We start from the raw sequence: 17,696 nt of genomic DNA on the forward strand, positions 1-17,696 counted from the left end.
CACTGCTGTTTGTTAAGACTTACGTAAAGATGGTCACTGAGGGGAAGACAGCCCTTAAACCCTATACTTAGTAACTTCAGACTCACATCTACTTGCAGGAGAAATACATGACAGATCTATTGTTCTGTATTAGCAGGACATTGTCCCAGTATATGAACACATGCTAACTACTCAGGAAGGCCTTTGAATATTTAAGGCAAGACACTAGTGGCTCATCCCAGTGGGAACCACAGAAAAGGGGAACCTGATTAAATTTAATGTCATTGTCACTTTTTTTCATTGCGAAGAATTATATAGGTAGCCATAGCTACCACACTGTTCAGACAGCATGACCACAATATTCCCCCTCAGAGGTTGGCGTCAAGGACTGAATTATTCACTCGAAGAATGTGATTCATTGCTGGATGTGGTTCTTACAAGATTAAAAGAGTCATCACTATATAAAATGCACATACATACTCTGGGGGCAAACATAAAACAAACCATTGCAAACTTTTGATCACTGATCATGCTTTGTCAGAATAATACATTAAAAATTATAAATCCTTATTCTTTAGTTTAATTGGGACTATGAATTCAGTATCTTTTCCTTCTTGTCCCCCGATTCAAAAATCAACTTGAAGTTTAAAGTTTTATTATGAACTGTTGGAGGAGTTTAGAATGAGATTCTCTTCTTATTCTCATTCCCTTTAAAAGGGAAGTCACTGACTCAGTATTAATTCTGCTCCTCTATAGTATGCATACCATCTCTGGATAAAATCTGGGTAATTCACAAAAGATCGTTTTGCAAATAAGCATTATAATAATCTAACAATATTCACCATATATGTTGTCCTTTGACGAAATGTGATTTCTCTTAAGTCTAAATTTACAATTTTTCCTGTCTGGGGTAAATATTTTCAAGTGTGCGAATCCTTTCTAAACACATATTTTACCTAGTTAAGTCAAATAAATAAGTTTTTAAGTAAGATGACTGAAAATTAAAACTTCAGATAGTTCTCACTTACTCAATCTAATCAAATAACATTCTCTCTCACAGAAGAAAACATGTTATTATTTAGCCATGGGTTAAATTCCTTACACTTCTTATCTTTTTTACTAATACCAGGACCTGCTCTTTAAAAGGCAATATAAAACTGAATGCTGGCTACTGCATAAGGTAGTCCACCAAGGAAGTAATTGGTGGCTTTTGATAAACTCAGGGGACTAGTAATACGCTTTCACTTGCATAATGTCAGTTCCTCAGTTCAAACTCAGTCCACGCAGACCTGACTGAAAGCCATGCTACCTGAGCATCACTCACTGGAGTTTATAATATAAGCTGGAGGCAGACTCAGTCTGATTAATGGTGGACACAAGTCTACAACCCAGCACCCACCATCATAATTGGCTCTCTCGTTTGAAGTTTCAGGAGACTGAATGGGCAATGGAATTTGAACTACCAGCTCATTCTAGTCTCACCAGGGAAAGATGAATGCTCCCTGGTGGGGCTACTTGGAGAAGCTAGTAATGCTGCTATTGTGTCTTGGACCTGTCCTATAAATAAATAGAGAGCTTTCCCCTGTATGAGTACACACTTAGGCACCTTTAAAACACCAAATAATTCATTCTGTGTATACATGGTTTAAGTAATGTTCTTTTATGACTGCCTTCAAAATAAAAATGTAGTTTCTTTGTTTGTTTTAATCTTCTTTATTTGTTAACCTCAGTCACAATTTTGTTAAAGAATATCAATTACATTACAAAGAACTTCATTTGTACTAATAAAATCATATCATCTTCCAGTAAAATTTTATTTATTGAGGTGAAATCACCTTTAGAATTTTCTTAAATGCAATCTTATTCCGCAGTATGAAAACATGCTGATGTCAAATTCAGAGGTCATAATTTCTATTTTTTAAAGAAAAAACTCTATGTAGATTCTACATATTGATTATTTAAATCAGATGCCTAGAGAGATATCACTTTATTGAGAGTTGGGTTGCTTTACCATTGAATTTATGAGAAGACAACTGTAAGCAGAGGAAGCTCTGGAGATGCAACTTTGCCCCTGAAATACCAAGGGATATTCTCCTCGGTGAAATGTGAAACAATGTGCCTTCAACAATCAACTGACAATGCCTTTCCTGAGGCTTGTGGTGTGGTCACGGTGTTGATCTTGTCTTTTCTTCTTAATGTGCTCCCATACCAGAGACACTACAATGGTCATTCACAAAAACTACAGTACGGAGAAGTTTAAGATGCTTCTTCTGTAATGTTTCTTTCTTCTATCTGCAGCTGGGGGTTTACAGCTGGTGTCTTTTTTTTTTTTTACCTGAATGGATTTCCGCTTAACTGTACCAGCCTGCCGTTCATTGTGACGGTAGGTTCAATCAGAATATTTTTATGTCCTTTGGCTTCTGAGTTACCTTTCACCCTTCAGTTTTAAAGTTAGTTTTGCTAATGTTGAGTATTTTTCTGTTTAGTGCCCTCAAGTTATGTTCCTTTATAATTACCTGAAACTCTCTCATATAATAAAATGACTAATACTTACAAATAAAAATGATTGAGAAAGTTTTTAACTAAGGTCTGTATGTACAGAATGTTTCTTTTCAAAAGGCTATCAACAGAACAGAGGTTATTAAAACTGGAATTACTTAACCTCAGTTTTCTGATACGCATCTGTAAATGTTTATGGCAAAAACAGAAATAAGGAAAAATGAAGCATAAAACAACTAGAATTAGGATCTCTGCTTCTTTTTTTTTTTTTAAGATTTTATTTATTTATTTGTCAGAGAGAGCACAAGCAGGGGGAGCAGCAGACTCCCTGCTGAGCAGGGAGCCCGATGTGGGACTGGATCCCAGGACTCCGGGATCAAGACCTGAGCCCAAGGCAGACGCTTAACCAACTGAGCCACCCAGGCATCCCTAGGCTCTCTGCTTCTTAATCTATATTCTATCTAGGACTAACAATGGAAAAGACTCAATCCAAGGTCACTACTAGTATTGCCCAAAAGCAGATATTGAAGCACCACAAACTTGAGTATTTTTAATGACTCTCTGACCTGCATATTTATAACAATAGCTACCCTGTATGGTGTTCTTACTATGTATCAGGCACTGTACATAGTACTTTCTTTTTTTTTAGTGACTGTGCATAGTACTTTACATTATCATATTAATTCTCACATTTTTGAACCTGTGAGGTGGGTACAAATATGCCCACTTCACAAGTGAAGAAACTAGTAACTAGATAGGCTAATAAATTCCCTAAGGTCCGTAATAATATAGAATTTTAATTCACATCTGCCTGACTTCAAAACTTTTGCTCTTAAATGTTGCGTTTTACTGCCTCTCCATATTTATATACACAATTGGATGTTCATCAACTGTAAATTTTTTTTTATAAACTACTATTCAAATATTATCCCTTGTGTAATCTCCTCTGGTCTTTCTTAATATTGGTTTCAATTTGTTTTTATTGACAAACTTTATACTTACCAGATATGTGATCTTGGGTTTGTCATTTTATATTCCTGAATCTCAACCTTCTCATCTCAAAAATGAGTTAAATGAACTAGATAAATTTTAAAACTCTGTATTAGTTAGCTTCTGCTGCATAATTGACTACGCCAAAACTCAATCACTTAAACAAAAAACACTCGTGTATTAGCTCATGATTTTGTAGGTGAGAACTTTGGGTAGAGCTCAGATAATGGTTCTTCTGCTGGTCTTGGCTGGTTCAATTATGTATCTGGGATAAAAAACTGTCTCAGTTTGCCTGGGACTGAGGCACTTTTGAAGGCATGGGACTTTCAGCACTAAAACTGGAAAAGTTCTAGGTAAGCCAAGATGATTTGGTCACCCCACATATATTTGGGGTCAGCTGGTGTTGAGACTGGCTGGAAGCAACAAAGTAAGTGAGCTACAAGTATGATCATTCTGCTTACCCAAATTCATTAAATATAGGATTCTCAAGAGAACAAGAGAGGCAAGTCCTAATGAATAAAATCTCTATTTCTATTACATTTGCTACTATCGCATGGTTCAAAATATGTCTTATGGCCCAGATTCAGGTAATGAAAGAACAGATTCTACCTCTTTGTGGGAGGCTATATGAAGTCATACTGTAAAAGAAAAAAAAGGTATGTAAAGAGAAAGAATTTGTAACCATTTTTGCAATCTACTGCAGAGCATTTCCTGCCCTGAAATCAGGATTCCTGTGCTCATCTATATCCTCTATCCAAAAGCATTCAGAGGAGTAACAGAAATTAAGTAACACAAGTTATAGTCTATTGTGGCTATACTGCCCTGAGTAAACAATATGGCTGGTTAATTTGTCCTTGGAGCCCTATCCCACTTGGTGAGTTTACTTAGACCCCTTAAATGAGAAATAGACTAGAATTAAATTTGCAATATATCATCTCTCCTCTCTTAACTTCCATGAACAGATTAAGTCTGAAAAGATATTTAAAACTGGGATTATGTACACTGACTAGCATTTTTATGTAGTTTCAGCTGTGCATTAAAAGGGCCCCAAATGGGTGGGTTAGGCAAGAGAGTCTAAATTGAGGGCAACCTAATAATAATTGTTTCCCATTTTAGAAAGATCTTTGTGGGGATGCCTGGGTGGCTCAGTCAGTTGAGCCTCTACCTTCGGCTCAGGTCATGATCCCAGAGTCCTGGGATCCAGTCCCGCATCGGGCTCCCTGCTCAGCAGGGAATCTGCTTCTCCCTCTGCCCTTCCCCCTGCTCATACTCTCTCTCTCAAATAAGTAAAATCTTAAAAAATAAAATAAATAAATAAATAAATAAATACATAAATAAATAAGAAAGATCTTTGTGAAATGAAGAAGGAAAAAGGAAGGAGGGGTGCCTGTGTGGCTCAGTCGGTTAAGCGTCTGCCTTCAACTCAGGTCATGATCCCGGGGTCCTGGGATCGAGCCCCACATTGAGCTCTCTGCTCAGTGGGGAGTCTGCTTTTCCCTCTCCCTCGTCCTGCTGCTCCCCCCTGCTTGTGCTCTCTCTCACTCTTTCTCTCTTGCTTGCTCTCTCTCTCTCAAATAAATAAATAAAATCTTAAAAAAAAGAAAAAAGGAAGGAAAAGGAAATGGGTTTTTCGTAAGGGAAAATATACTGGATTACTTTTATAAATAATGTGTAAGTACACATGTACCACGTATCTATACATGTGTAAGTTCATGTGTACTGTATATATAGCATATATCTTCTTTTTATATTGTATTTGCCTTGTAATTTATCTTATACATAATACAGAAGGAGGAGAATATAGTAAATGTAAGTAGATGTCCCATTGAACTAGCTGATTACTTCCAGGTAGAATTGGGGTCCCGTGTACCTTCTTGTTTTTAAAGAGAAGTAAAAAATACACAATTTCTCAATTGAAAAATGTTGAAAACTGAATTTTTTAAAGAATTTTTAACAGTACAAGCTAAGCAAAATACATCCAGAACCAAATTCCCGCCACAGCCACCGGTCTCCAACTTTTATAATAGTTACTACTATAGATTATTTACTCCTTTGCCAAAATATGAAGTCAGGACAAATATTCAGGGGAAATTTACTGGTCAGTGAGTTTACCAGGTATGGTGTCTTTTTATCTGTTGTTAATGTTACTTATGGTATGGCACGGTGTGGTTAGTTCTCTGCTCAAGGTCTCACAAGGCTGAACTCAAAACATTGGCTGGGGCTGCAATCTCATCTAGGTTCAGAGTCCTTTTCCAGACTCACTGGTTACGAAAAAAATTCAGCTCCTTGCAGTTGTAGGACTGAGGACCCACTTTTCTCCTTGCTGTCAAGTGGAGCCATTCTTAGCTCCTGGAGGCATCCCCACAGTTGCCTGGCATATGTTCTACTCCACAGCAAGTTAGTTTGCTTCTTTAAGGCCAGAAGGAAAATCGTTCCATCTCTTGCAAGAGTTCACCTGATCACACGCAAGGAGAAGGGACTCTTGGGAATGTGTACACTAGGCGATGGGAATCTCAAAGGCCATCTTAGAATCCTGCCTACCACCTACAGGAAACACTAGTTTAGAGAATTATGATTCTCTAGATTAATATACATGAATGGAACATGTTTTGTGCCCTGACCTTCTTAAGAATTACCTTTACCAAGATGTAATATTTCTAGTCTTTTTTTGTGTCATTTGCTTTTAATGAAAAATAATCTAAGACACAGTCTTTTGAAAACTGTTGCTTCATGTTTTGTAGAAATAATGAAATCATTGTCCAAATTATACTCTATGATCTCTTTAAGAAGCTCCAAATGAAGAATTTCCTTTAATACTTACTAGGAGATATTTTGCTTTCCCTGAAGAAGAAGAAAAAAAAAAAACCCTGTCTTCCACTATAAATATAAATTGATTTTATCTTTCTTTTCCTTTTGGCTGCCATGAAACGTATTGCCTGATTTAAATGGGCCTTTATTTTCTGTATATAGTGGATGGAGAGTCTTCATTCATAAGCTCATATTTGTATTTTTCTACTGCTGATTTTAAATCTTAATCTTACATATTTAATGTTTTTGTTGTGGTCATCTGAAATCAAAGAAGAGATACGTGACAAACACACAGATTAGATAAATTAAGGGGGACAGAAAATAATAGATTAAAGATAAAAAAAGAAAAAGAAAAATCATTAAGTGATGAAACTAGAGAAGGGGAACATGGGTATCCATCTCTGTTCTCTTGGCTTTTTTTCTGGATTGGAAAATATTCAAAATTTAAAAATAAATTGGTTAGCAACCAATAAAACAAAAATGTATTTTAGGGACCAGCAATGCATTTTGTTCTAGAAAATAAATTGTATGTTCCCTTCAGAGTTGTAGCTTTATTATTTGTTGAAAAATTGAGAATTACATGAACAACATATGCATGTGTAGTCAAAATACGGTTCAAAAATATATTCCAAAGTCTAGTATAAAAAATGCAAATATGTACAGCACCTGGCCTAGTGACCAGCATTCATTCTGTGTAATTCTGAACTACTTAAAATTTTGGTTAAGATTCACAACATGGTTTTTTTTGTTTTGTTTTGTTTTTAAGATTTATTTAGGGGCACCTGGGTGGCTCAGTCAGTTGAGCGTCTGCCTTCAGCTCAGGTCATGATCTCAGGGTCCTGGGATCCAGCTCCCCATCAGGCTCTCTGCTCAGCAGGGATCCTGTTTCTCCCTCTCCCTCTGTTCCTCTCCCCAGCTCTGCTCTCTCTCTCTCTCTCAAATAAATAAATAAATAAATCTTTTAAACAACTTAAATATTTATTTATTTATTACAGAGAAGGGGAGAGGGGCAGGAGGGAGAGAGAATCTTGAGCAGACACTCCACTGAGCACCAGCCCCAACACAGGGCTCGATCCCACAACCCTGAGATCCCAACCCTAGCCGAAATCAAGAGTTGGGCGCCCGACTGACTGAGCCACCCAGGCTCCCCTCACAACATGGTTTTTAATTCAAAGCCAAACCAGCATGAAAAGTATGAGCTTTGTAGTCAGCCAAGCCTGGGTTTGAATCAGGCTATGCTACTTGTTATTTGAATAATCTCACACAAATTAGATACCCTACTGGATCCTTAGTTCCCTCATCTATAAAAGAAAATGGACATGATAATATCTACTCCAGAATTATTTTGAGGACGAAGTGAGACAAATATACACAGCACCTAGCCTAGTGACCAGCATTCATTCTGTGTAATTCTGTAAGCACAGCTCTGGGCCCAACAACCCAACAGTGAAGAAAAGAGAAAGACATCTACCTTCTTCTCTTGGAACTCATAGTCTAGCAGAAGAGATAAAATAATCAGACAAATTACTACATAATTACAAATTGGGAAATGATAGGAGAATATAACAGGAGCATTTAATGTACTTGTAATAAACACTTTATAATGTGTACATGTATGCAGTCACACACACCCGTGTACACATATACACATATGTACAATTCTAAGACTGATCAGTCAATTAATAATTGGCAAATCTAGAGCTAGAACTTGGGCCCTTTCTCACTGCTAATATAGCATTTCCTCTGTCAAAATTATGCTTTCTAAAAGCAGTGTTTTGTTTTAAAGATTTTATTTATTTATTTGACAGAGAGAGAGCACAAACAGGGGGAGTGGCAGGCAGAGGGAGAGGCAGGCTGCCCACTGAGCAGAGAGCCCGATGCGGGGCTGGATCCCAGGACCCTGGGATCATGACCTGAGCCGAAGGCAGACACTTAACCGACTGAGCCATCCAGGCATCCCTAAAAGCAGTGTTTATGGAGAAATTTATATACCAGTTCCATTTACATTGTTATTCAATTTGTAAAAGAATGCAAAAGATAATCAGTAATGACCGGATTATAGTTCTGGAAGGGAACAGAAGAGGTCATATAAACGGTCACCTTCTTGGTAAGTTTTACCTTAAAAAAATTTGAGTCAGATATTCTCTTTTTGGTTTGTTTAAAATATATTTACATCTGATACATACTACAATATGCATGAACCTTGAAGACACTATGCTAAGTGAAATAAGTCACATACAGAAGGACAAATACTATGTTTCCACTTATCTGAGGTACATAGAATAGTCAGATTCATACAGAAAGTCAATCAGTGGTTACCAGGGACTAGGAAGAGGGGAGAATGGAGAGTTATTATTTAATAGAATTTAATATAGAATATGAAATTTTTGTATGAGATGACTAAAAAGTTCTGGAGATGGTAGTTATGATGGTTGCACAACAGTGTGAATGTACTTAAAATCACTGAACCATACACTTAAAAATGGCTAAAATGGTAAATTTTATATTATATATAAATGTTTATTGTAGTACTAAAATATTACAGTAAAATATACATAATAAAATTTATATATGCATATTTACCAGCATGAAATTGTTAGTATTTGTTATCTTTGGTTTTGTTGTTGTTGTAAGATTTTATTTATTTATCTGTCAGAGGGAGGGAACACAAGCAGGGGGAGCCGCAGGCAGAGGGGGAAGCAGGGTCCCCGCGGAGCAGGGAGCCCGATGCGGGGCTCAATCCCAAGACCCTGGGATCATGACCTGAGCCAAAGGCAAACACTTAACCGACTGAGCCACCCAGGCGTCCCAATGTTGAACAAGAAGTGTAGCAAACAGAAATATTTTTAGTTTCTGTGTAACACATCTCTTTTGTTTAAATTACTTACATGTATGTATTACATTTATAATCTGTAATAAAATTTTTAATAAAATTTTTCAGGGTTGAAACCCTGTGACTATAGAAATAGGGAAAAAGAATATCAATAATATGTAGAAAAGATAATGCTTTCAAGATAATATACTTCCAAGAACTCTCTTATCAGGGCCCCACTGTTTACACACAGTGGCTCCTGTTGTTCGGATCAGTATAGAGAAGGCTTCTGTGGAAGTTAAGCCTGAACGAGTCTGCTCAATGCCAATACCTCCCGGGCAGACCTGAAGGGGGACAAGTTCAAAAACTTGAGCATTAGACCTTGGATGAGGAGAGAACAAACTTGAAAGAACTAATGGTGATCCTGCAAAGAAAGTGAGCATTTCACACAGTATCTAGGTTTCCCTACACACTTCTTGGAGAACTTGGTGAGAATGCCACCTAATGACAAAGTAGTGTTTGGGATAAACGCATTCTAGCTCTCAAAGTCAATCAAGGCAAAACCCCAGTTTAGTGATGGTCTTGAAAGGAAGAGGAATTTTTCTTTTAGAGTAATGCTGAAGACCAGCCAAATTTTTAACTTCTGGTTTTTTTCACCACTTTTGTAGGAAAATTATATAAAATCTCTTGGTTGATCCTACCGACTGGAGGACCAGGGTGGGGGGATGAGGAAGGGTGTGGACAGTGAAGAGAAGACAAAGAAAGATATTCTCTGACTGGGAAACTCAAAAAGGCCTTGAGCACCCAACATTTAGGCCTTGTTTATCCCCAAGAAGCAGATAAGGGCCTTTATGGGTTTCTAAGTTCCTCCTTTTGTACTAAAAGGGCCTGAAAGGGGATGTGCATCCAAAGAAGGGAGTTATTAAACACTATTCTTTTTTTGGAGCCCAATTCAGGGCTTGAATTCATGACCCTGAGGATCAAGACCTGTGCTGAGATCAAGAGTCGGATGCTTAACTGACTGAGCCACCCAGGCACCCCATTAAATACTATTCTTGTAACAGTTGTAATTACTCAAATCATTACTAAGGAAGAAATTCCTTCTACAATATACACTTATCTCTATAGAAAAGGTATTAACACAAACTTATTTTCCAATTTGAGATCCTTTGTTGAGATATTTTATTAATACCTCTGTACTGTTTGAGGATTTTTAGCAATGAACATATTCTACTTTCAGAGTTAGAATTTTTAATATCTTATTGATTGTTTAAGAGGAGTGCTCCACCTCAAACATACACCAGGTTGCCCCCTTACACCCTTGATCTAATTTTTAATAAGATCCAGATCTAAACACATTCTAATCTTCATCAACATGCATTAGTTTATCTTAGCTCTAACTTGGAAAAGGAATTCTTGAGGACTTCATTTATTACTCTCCACAGTTTCTAGAATGATGCAAACCATATTATCGATGCACAATCACGTTTGTTGCCCGGCATCTTTTTTCTAGGTGATTTCTGATAAAGTCACAATTTCCTTAAAAATGGGAGGGCTGAAGGTAAAGTTTGTCATTAGGGCAGAGTCTGTTTATTCTTAGAATTCAATGGAAATAAATTACATTACAAATTACAGTATCCTTACCATGTAACATCATTCAAATGATGAAAACAAGTTTTCTTTTTTGAGGATTTAGCCTCTGGGCTTCCGTCACCTATAAAAAGCCCATTGGGTTTTCAGTACATACTCCTAAAGGCAATTATAAAGAAACAAACTAAAAACAATCTGTTCTTAGAGCAGCTTTTAGGAGGTGTTAAACATTGTCTTGCTTTGTTTACTTGAGGCCTTTTTACAAGTCACATTTGACTAATCTGTTTCTTCTAGTTTCCTTTGGAAATTTATCACAAATTATGTACTTTTCCCAGTGAATTTCCGTTCACTTTAATAATAGATGTTATCCACCTGGGAAAAAACTACTAGGAAAAAATTGAAACAACAGGAATTTATTTTGATAACCTCCTGTTATACAGATTTCCTAGTAGTTTCATTAATTTGCTGTTTTTGTTTTTGTTGTTTGGTTTGGAGATTTGTTTGGTTGAGTTTTTTTCTCCCCAATAGAATTTATTCAACAAATTGGAGAGTAAACTTAGTCAACCTTATGTCAGTTATCAAGAGAGAGAAAGAAAAACTCTTTCATAGAAGTTACACTGAAAGTGATTTATCTGAAAATTAATCCTCCAAACACATTAATTTAGAAAAGAAAAATTTGCAGACCAACTGGTAAATCCACTGGTTACTCTAGCAACTAGTCAGCCTAAGCATGATTGTAAAAATTCATTGCAGATTCCTTAGTGACCAGATAGAGTAATAAGATCCTCAAAAGATTTTGAGAACAGGGAAAACACAGTGCTATAAAGTTATAATTGTCCTGGGGGAAAATTATTCAGGAGGCTAATAATCTGGAAGAAGACAGAGAACTGGCTTCACACACATGATAAAGGTATGTTTATTTTATATCACCAAGTGCTAATCTCAGATTACATTCCCATGAAGATGCTATAATTGACACTTCACAGGTACATCAAATATTGTGACTCAAGCTAATAAGTGTTCTGAATACTTAGCAGTCTTGTTAGGGTTGTCTCAGAGCATAGAGTGGGATGCCTTGTGCATCTTCACATACTGAATTCTATTCACTTCATTGTTAAATTCAGCCTACCAAACATGTCAAAGAAAACTGAAAGATCTTCATTTTTTCAGTTTTAATAATCTCTAAAAACAAAATAGAATAGTAGTGCCCCTAAAGAAAATTCAATCACAGTTTTATTCGATACAGTTCTCTAAAAAGTTAAATTATATCTCTTTATTATGTTTTAAGAAAATTGGCTTTTAACCTTTTTTTTCTTGGAAGAGGAAACAGAATGAATATATACACAAAAAGAAAAACAAAGAATAAACATGTATGAAAAAGAACATGTCATGTAAAAAATGTAAATGGTGGAAAAGCAAATGAAACCATTTTTAGCTGCCATAGACAAAAAGAAAAAAGCTCCAAAATAACTTGATTTTTAAAGTCAATAAATATAAGCTCCCTGCCCTCCTGCTAAAGGATCTTGATAGAACTTTAGAAGCTAACACTACTATGCAAATTTTAGATCATTAGCCATATTTATAGGAGAGGACATCAGAAAGAGAATGTGAAGGAAAAGACAATTGTTTGTGTTTGGATCCTGTTACCAGATAAAACAGCATCTGCATAAAGCTTGCTGAGTCAAAGTACAGCTTTGCTCGGCAAAGGAAGTGTGGCATCTAGTGGACATTTCGTTTCTACAATACCTTAGTGTATTTTGCAGAGAAATAGATGTGATATGTGATTCATCTTTGTGGCTTAACTGTTGTGCTGGTGGTGGTTGTTCTTTTAAATAAGTCGGGTTTTCATCTCCCATAGTGTGATTTTTTTTTTATATACTAACTTCGTAATAAAATTCAAACTGCTCATATGAAAAAAAAATGTTTAGAATCTATAGTTCTACAAAGTGAGTCTCACCCAAATGTGCTTACTTTTTATTTTTAAGAATATTGCAATATGAGATTCTTAAATTATATTTACATGAAATAAAACCTTTTCTGTTTTTCTTGGGATATTAAGTTTCACAAAATGTGATATGCCTTAAGAAACAAAAATTTGTATGCAAAATGTAATGCCTCATATCAAAAAAATCTTTTACGAATCAGAGATTTCAAGTAATAACAGAGGTATTGAACATGAAATTTATAGATTTCTAAGGTACACATTGACTTTATTTTGGAAAACAGTATTTTTAAAATAAGGTATTTTAAATTACAAATTACAAACAAGTTTCAGGCTTTTTTCACCTTAGTTATTCACTGATAAAATAAAATAATTGGATATTGTTCAAAAAAAAAAAAAACACTTTACTTCTGAAAATTCATCATGATCCAAAATACATTAACTTACTATACACTATGGAGTCATTTCAAAATCCACCTTTGTCCTCTTATCAAATCAGTAAATTGTTTTTTAAAAACATAACTGTACAACTTGGTATTTACTAAAAGCTGAACAATTTCAAAATAGCTTAGTGCTTTTCTATGAATTGACTAAACTTTTAAGTTACCAAAGATTCTAGGCAAACCTTTTGCTCTCCTCAAAATATTGTCTAGTATTAATTCTTCAGTGTTTCCATAGATTTGCTTGTCTATCCAGATAAGGTTGAGTTGGCCTTTTAACAGTAGAAAATATTGAAGAATAATTTGTGAATTTCAGGTGGGCAGGGTTTTTCATCACTTGGGAAAATAGAAGCCTATACTCTTCTGTTCGTGGTTTGGTCCCCTCTAGTGGGCACCAAGTAACACTGTAAATTAAAATTCTTACATAATAACCTAATGGTCAGTCAAATAATAGAGACTAGTTGTAGGTTCAGCCTAGGGAAATGAAATGGTTATATTCCTGTTTTATATTTGAACCTTACAGTTCACATTTAACTTGTTATCTAACCATCTATTGTTCAAAATGTGAGTCAAAGACCTGTAAATAATCTGTAAATCCATGAAAAAAATTATATGCTTCCAAAGTTAACAACTAAAATTTGAAAAAAAATATTGAAATGAGACATTTATTTATCTATTTGGAAACTTTTTTGCTTCTTTATTTCTAAGGTAGTTAAATAATGGCCCATACTTTGTTCCATGAGACTTTTGTAAATTTGGGAACACCACTTCCTTTTTTTTTTTTTTAAGATTTTATTTATTTATTTGAGAAAGAGAGCGAGAGAGAGTGAGAGAGAGAGTGCATGAGTGGGGAAGGGAGGAGCAGAGAGGGTGAGGGAGAAGCAGGCTCCCCGTTGAGCAGGGAGCCCAATGCAGGACTTGATCCCAGGGCCCTTGAGATCAGGACCTGAGCCAAAGGGAGACACTTACCCGACTGAGCCACCCAGGCGCCCTGGGATCACCACTTCCTAAGAGATAACTCACTCTTAAGATTTTGCAGTGGTTTATAAAGTGTGCAACAGTGTTTCTTAAAGAGAAAGCTCTTCCTTCCTATATAATGATACTCATTAGCATATAATATTCCCTCCCCCACCTTTCTGGAATACAAGAATGAACGAGAAGATAAAATGGAAAGAACCAGTGAATTGTTAATGTAATATTTATGTTTAACAAAACTTGCTCTTAATAAAATGTTAATAAATAAATAATTAAAACACTTTGGAAAATGGGATTAGAAGGGAAGGGAGGCGATCAAAGAAAAGGAGAGGAAAGAAGTGAATGGAATTGCTCTGTGACCTCAGGGAAAGGGAGGGATTGTCTGGTGTGTGCCTTTCAGCACTGAACTGTCCAAATAACTATGGCAAAACACAGCAACTTAACACAAATACATGCCACACACACAGCTGCGAATGGCTTCAGTATCAATTACAAGAGGTTTTCGACCAGTATTAAGGAGGAAAGTTTTCCATAATGTCTGAAGCACCACACAAATATAAGGTGCTCCTATTAGTATTGCTGTTTTCAGCAGCAGTGATAACAGCTCAAACTTATAGTCTTACAAAGTGCTAGATAGTTTTAAGTGGTATATGTATATTAGTTATTTTGATCCTCACAACAACCCTACAAAGTGGGCTCTATTTTATCCTTATTTTAGATAAGAGAACAATGAGGCACAGAGAGGTTAATTGCCTGAAGCCACACAATTCCACAAAGTTAGAAAATGGTAAAAAAAAAATAAATAAAAATAAAAAAATAAAAAAAAATAATTAAAAAAAGAAAGAAAATGGTAGAGAAGAAGGTTTTAGCCAGTAATCTTAGATCCTAAATCTGTGTGCTTAACGTCCGAATCTCTTGAAAATCACATTAGTAATGTTAATAAAGGCAATAAGAATCTGGTAAATAAGTATATTAAGTGCATATATTAAAACTAAATTATTGTGACCTCTGTTTTGGTGAATCCTACTTCAAGATGACAAGCACCACAATCATACATTATAGATGTTGATATTATCCTTTACGTTTATTTTTACATTTGAGAAAACAAGCAGCAAAAAATGCCCTCTTGCAGAATCGGCTTGTTGCTATAGATTAATATTTAGAATGGAAACAGAAAAAATGACAAGGCTCTGTACCAACTTGTAGTAAGAAAATAATGTATTTAATCCAAGATATTCATTTATTTTTTTAAGCATGTGTATGTGTGTGTTTTAAGTAATGAAACACATAACTTTTCAAAAGCACTGGATTAAAGGGAGATTTACCTTTTTCTTTAAAAACAGCTTGCATGCAAAGGTCTGGAAGTTCCCTGGTTCTGGGTGATAAAGGGGTGCAGGTTTATACAAATGTAGCATTCTTCAGGGATATTTGGAAGTGGATTAGTTATACCAAATGTTAAATAATATTAATTTCAAATTATTTCTTGAAGTTATAAGAGGTCAAAATATCAAATCCACCATAATAGTACCCTTGATACACTTTAACACCTCTTTGCGGAATTCACCATTATTCTTCCCACAATGAAAATGTCTTCCTATTTTATGATTAATTGATTTAGTTCTATCTTCTGTAACATTAATTTTAGTGAAGCAAAAGCTGACCAAGAAAAAGAAAAAAACACAAATTAACAAAATCAGAAATGAAAGAGAAGATAATAATTTCTTAGAACTTAAAATTATCATAAGAGAGTACTATGAACAACGCTATCCCTACAAATTGGACAACTAAGATGAAATGGACAAATTCCTAAAAAAGACAAAAATACCATTACTAAAATTGACTCAAGGGACGCCTGGGTGGCTCATTCGGTTAAGTGTCTGTCTTCAGCTCAGGTTGGGATCCCAGCATCCTGGGATCAAGTCCCACATCAGGCTCCTTGCTCGGCAGAGAGCCTGCTTCTCCCTCTGCCTGCCGCTCCCCCTGCTTGTGCCCTCTCTCTCTCTGATAAATAAATAAATAAAATCTTTAAAAAATAAGAATAAAAAATAAAATTGACTCAAGAAAAATTAAAATCTGAATATACCTACGACAAATAAATTGAATTAGTTACTTGAAATCTTCCCACAAATGTAAAAGTCAAGCCCAGATGACTTCACTGATAAATTCTACCAAACATTTAAAGAAAAAAAAAATACCAATCCTTCCCAAACTCTTCCAGAATACAAAGGAGAAGGAAATACTTTCTATCAGGGTACCCTGATACCAAAGCCAGATAAAGATTTAAAAAAAAAAAAAAAGTACAAACCAATATCCCTCATGAATTTACACACCATAAGTCCTCAACAATATATTAACAAACCAAATTCAGGAACATGCAAAAAGGATAATGCACCATGACCAAGTGGGATTTAAACTGGGAATGCAAGGTTGGTTTAACACCCAAATAGCTATTAATGTGATATCTTATTAGTAGAATACAGAAGAAAACACATATTATCCTCTTAATATATGCAAGAAAGGCACTTAACAAAATACATTCATGATAAAAACAAAATACAAACAAATTTTTAAAACCTCTCAAAAAGCTAGGAATAAAAGGGACCTTTTGCTTTTTTTTTTTTCCTCTTCTCAAAGATTTTATTTATTCATTTATTAGAGAAAGTGCCAGAGAGGGTGAGAGAGCATGAGCAGGGGGAGTTGCAGAGGGAGAGGGAGAAGCAGACTTCCTGCTGAGCAGTGAGTCCCACTCAGGGTTTGATCCCAGGATCCCAGGACTCTGGGATCATGACCTGAGCTGAAGACAGACGTTTAATCAGACTGAGCCACCTAGGCACCCCAAAGGGAATATTCTTAACCCTAAATGCAATTCAGGAAAACTTACAGTTAACACCATACTTAATAATAAAAGACTGAATGCTTTCCTCCTAAGAAGAAAGCAAGGATACCTGCTCCCAAAATTTCTACTCAACATTGTAGTGGAGATTCTAACCAGGGTAATCAAGTGCAATCAATTGAATGTTTGTGTCCCCAAAAATTCATATGTTGAAACCTAATCCTCAATGTGCTAGTATTTGGAGGTGAGCTTTTTGGAGGTGAGGTTTTTTTGAAGTTGGGTTTTTTTGGGATTACTGTTCTTATAAAAGAGACCCCAAAAAGCCACCCCACCCTTCCACCATGTAAAGACACAAAATGAAGATGGCTCTATATGAACCAGGAAATTAGTCTCACTAGACACCTAATCCACTGACATTATTGATCTGGGACTTCCCAGCCTCCAGAACTGTGAGAAATAATTTGTTGTTTAAGTGACTCAGTTTAAGGGAGAAAGAAAAAAAGAAAGGGAGAAAGAAATGGATTACCTGGAGGTCAATGTTCAGGGATTGACAGAAGAAATAGTCAATGTTTTCCCCTTTAAGTTTGTTTATTTTTGTTATAGCCATCTGAATAGACTAAAACATCATGTAAGAAAAATAAATGAATAGGTGCGCCTGGGTGGCTCAGTCGTTAGGCGTCTGCCTTCGGCTCGGGTCATGATCCTGGGGTCCTGGGATCAAGCCCCGCATCGGGCTCCCTGCTCAGTGGGAGGTCTGCTTCTCCCTCTCCCACTCCTGCTTGTGTTCCATCTCTCACTGTGCCTCTCTCTGTCAAATAAATAAAATCT

The 17,696-nt window shown here is 35.9% G+C and overlaps 1 long non-coding RNA gene across 4 annotated transcripts in view; it reads right to left on the bottom strand.

The window, feature by feature from the left end:
* The window catches only part of LOC118535517 (uncharacterized), a 183,088-nt gene that overhangs the window by 87,306 nt on the left and 78,086 nt on the right, over positions 1-17,696 (bottom strand). The window lies entirely within an intron of this gene.

Source organism: Halichoerus grypus, chromosome 3 (assembly GCF_964656455.1).
Source record: "Halichoerus grypus chromosome 3, mHalGry1.hap1.1, whole genome shotgun sequence".
NCBI classification, from domain to species: Eukaryota; Metazoa; Chordata; class Mammalia; order Carnivora; family Phocidae; genus Halichoerus; species Halichoerus grypus.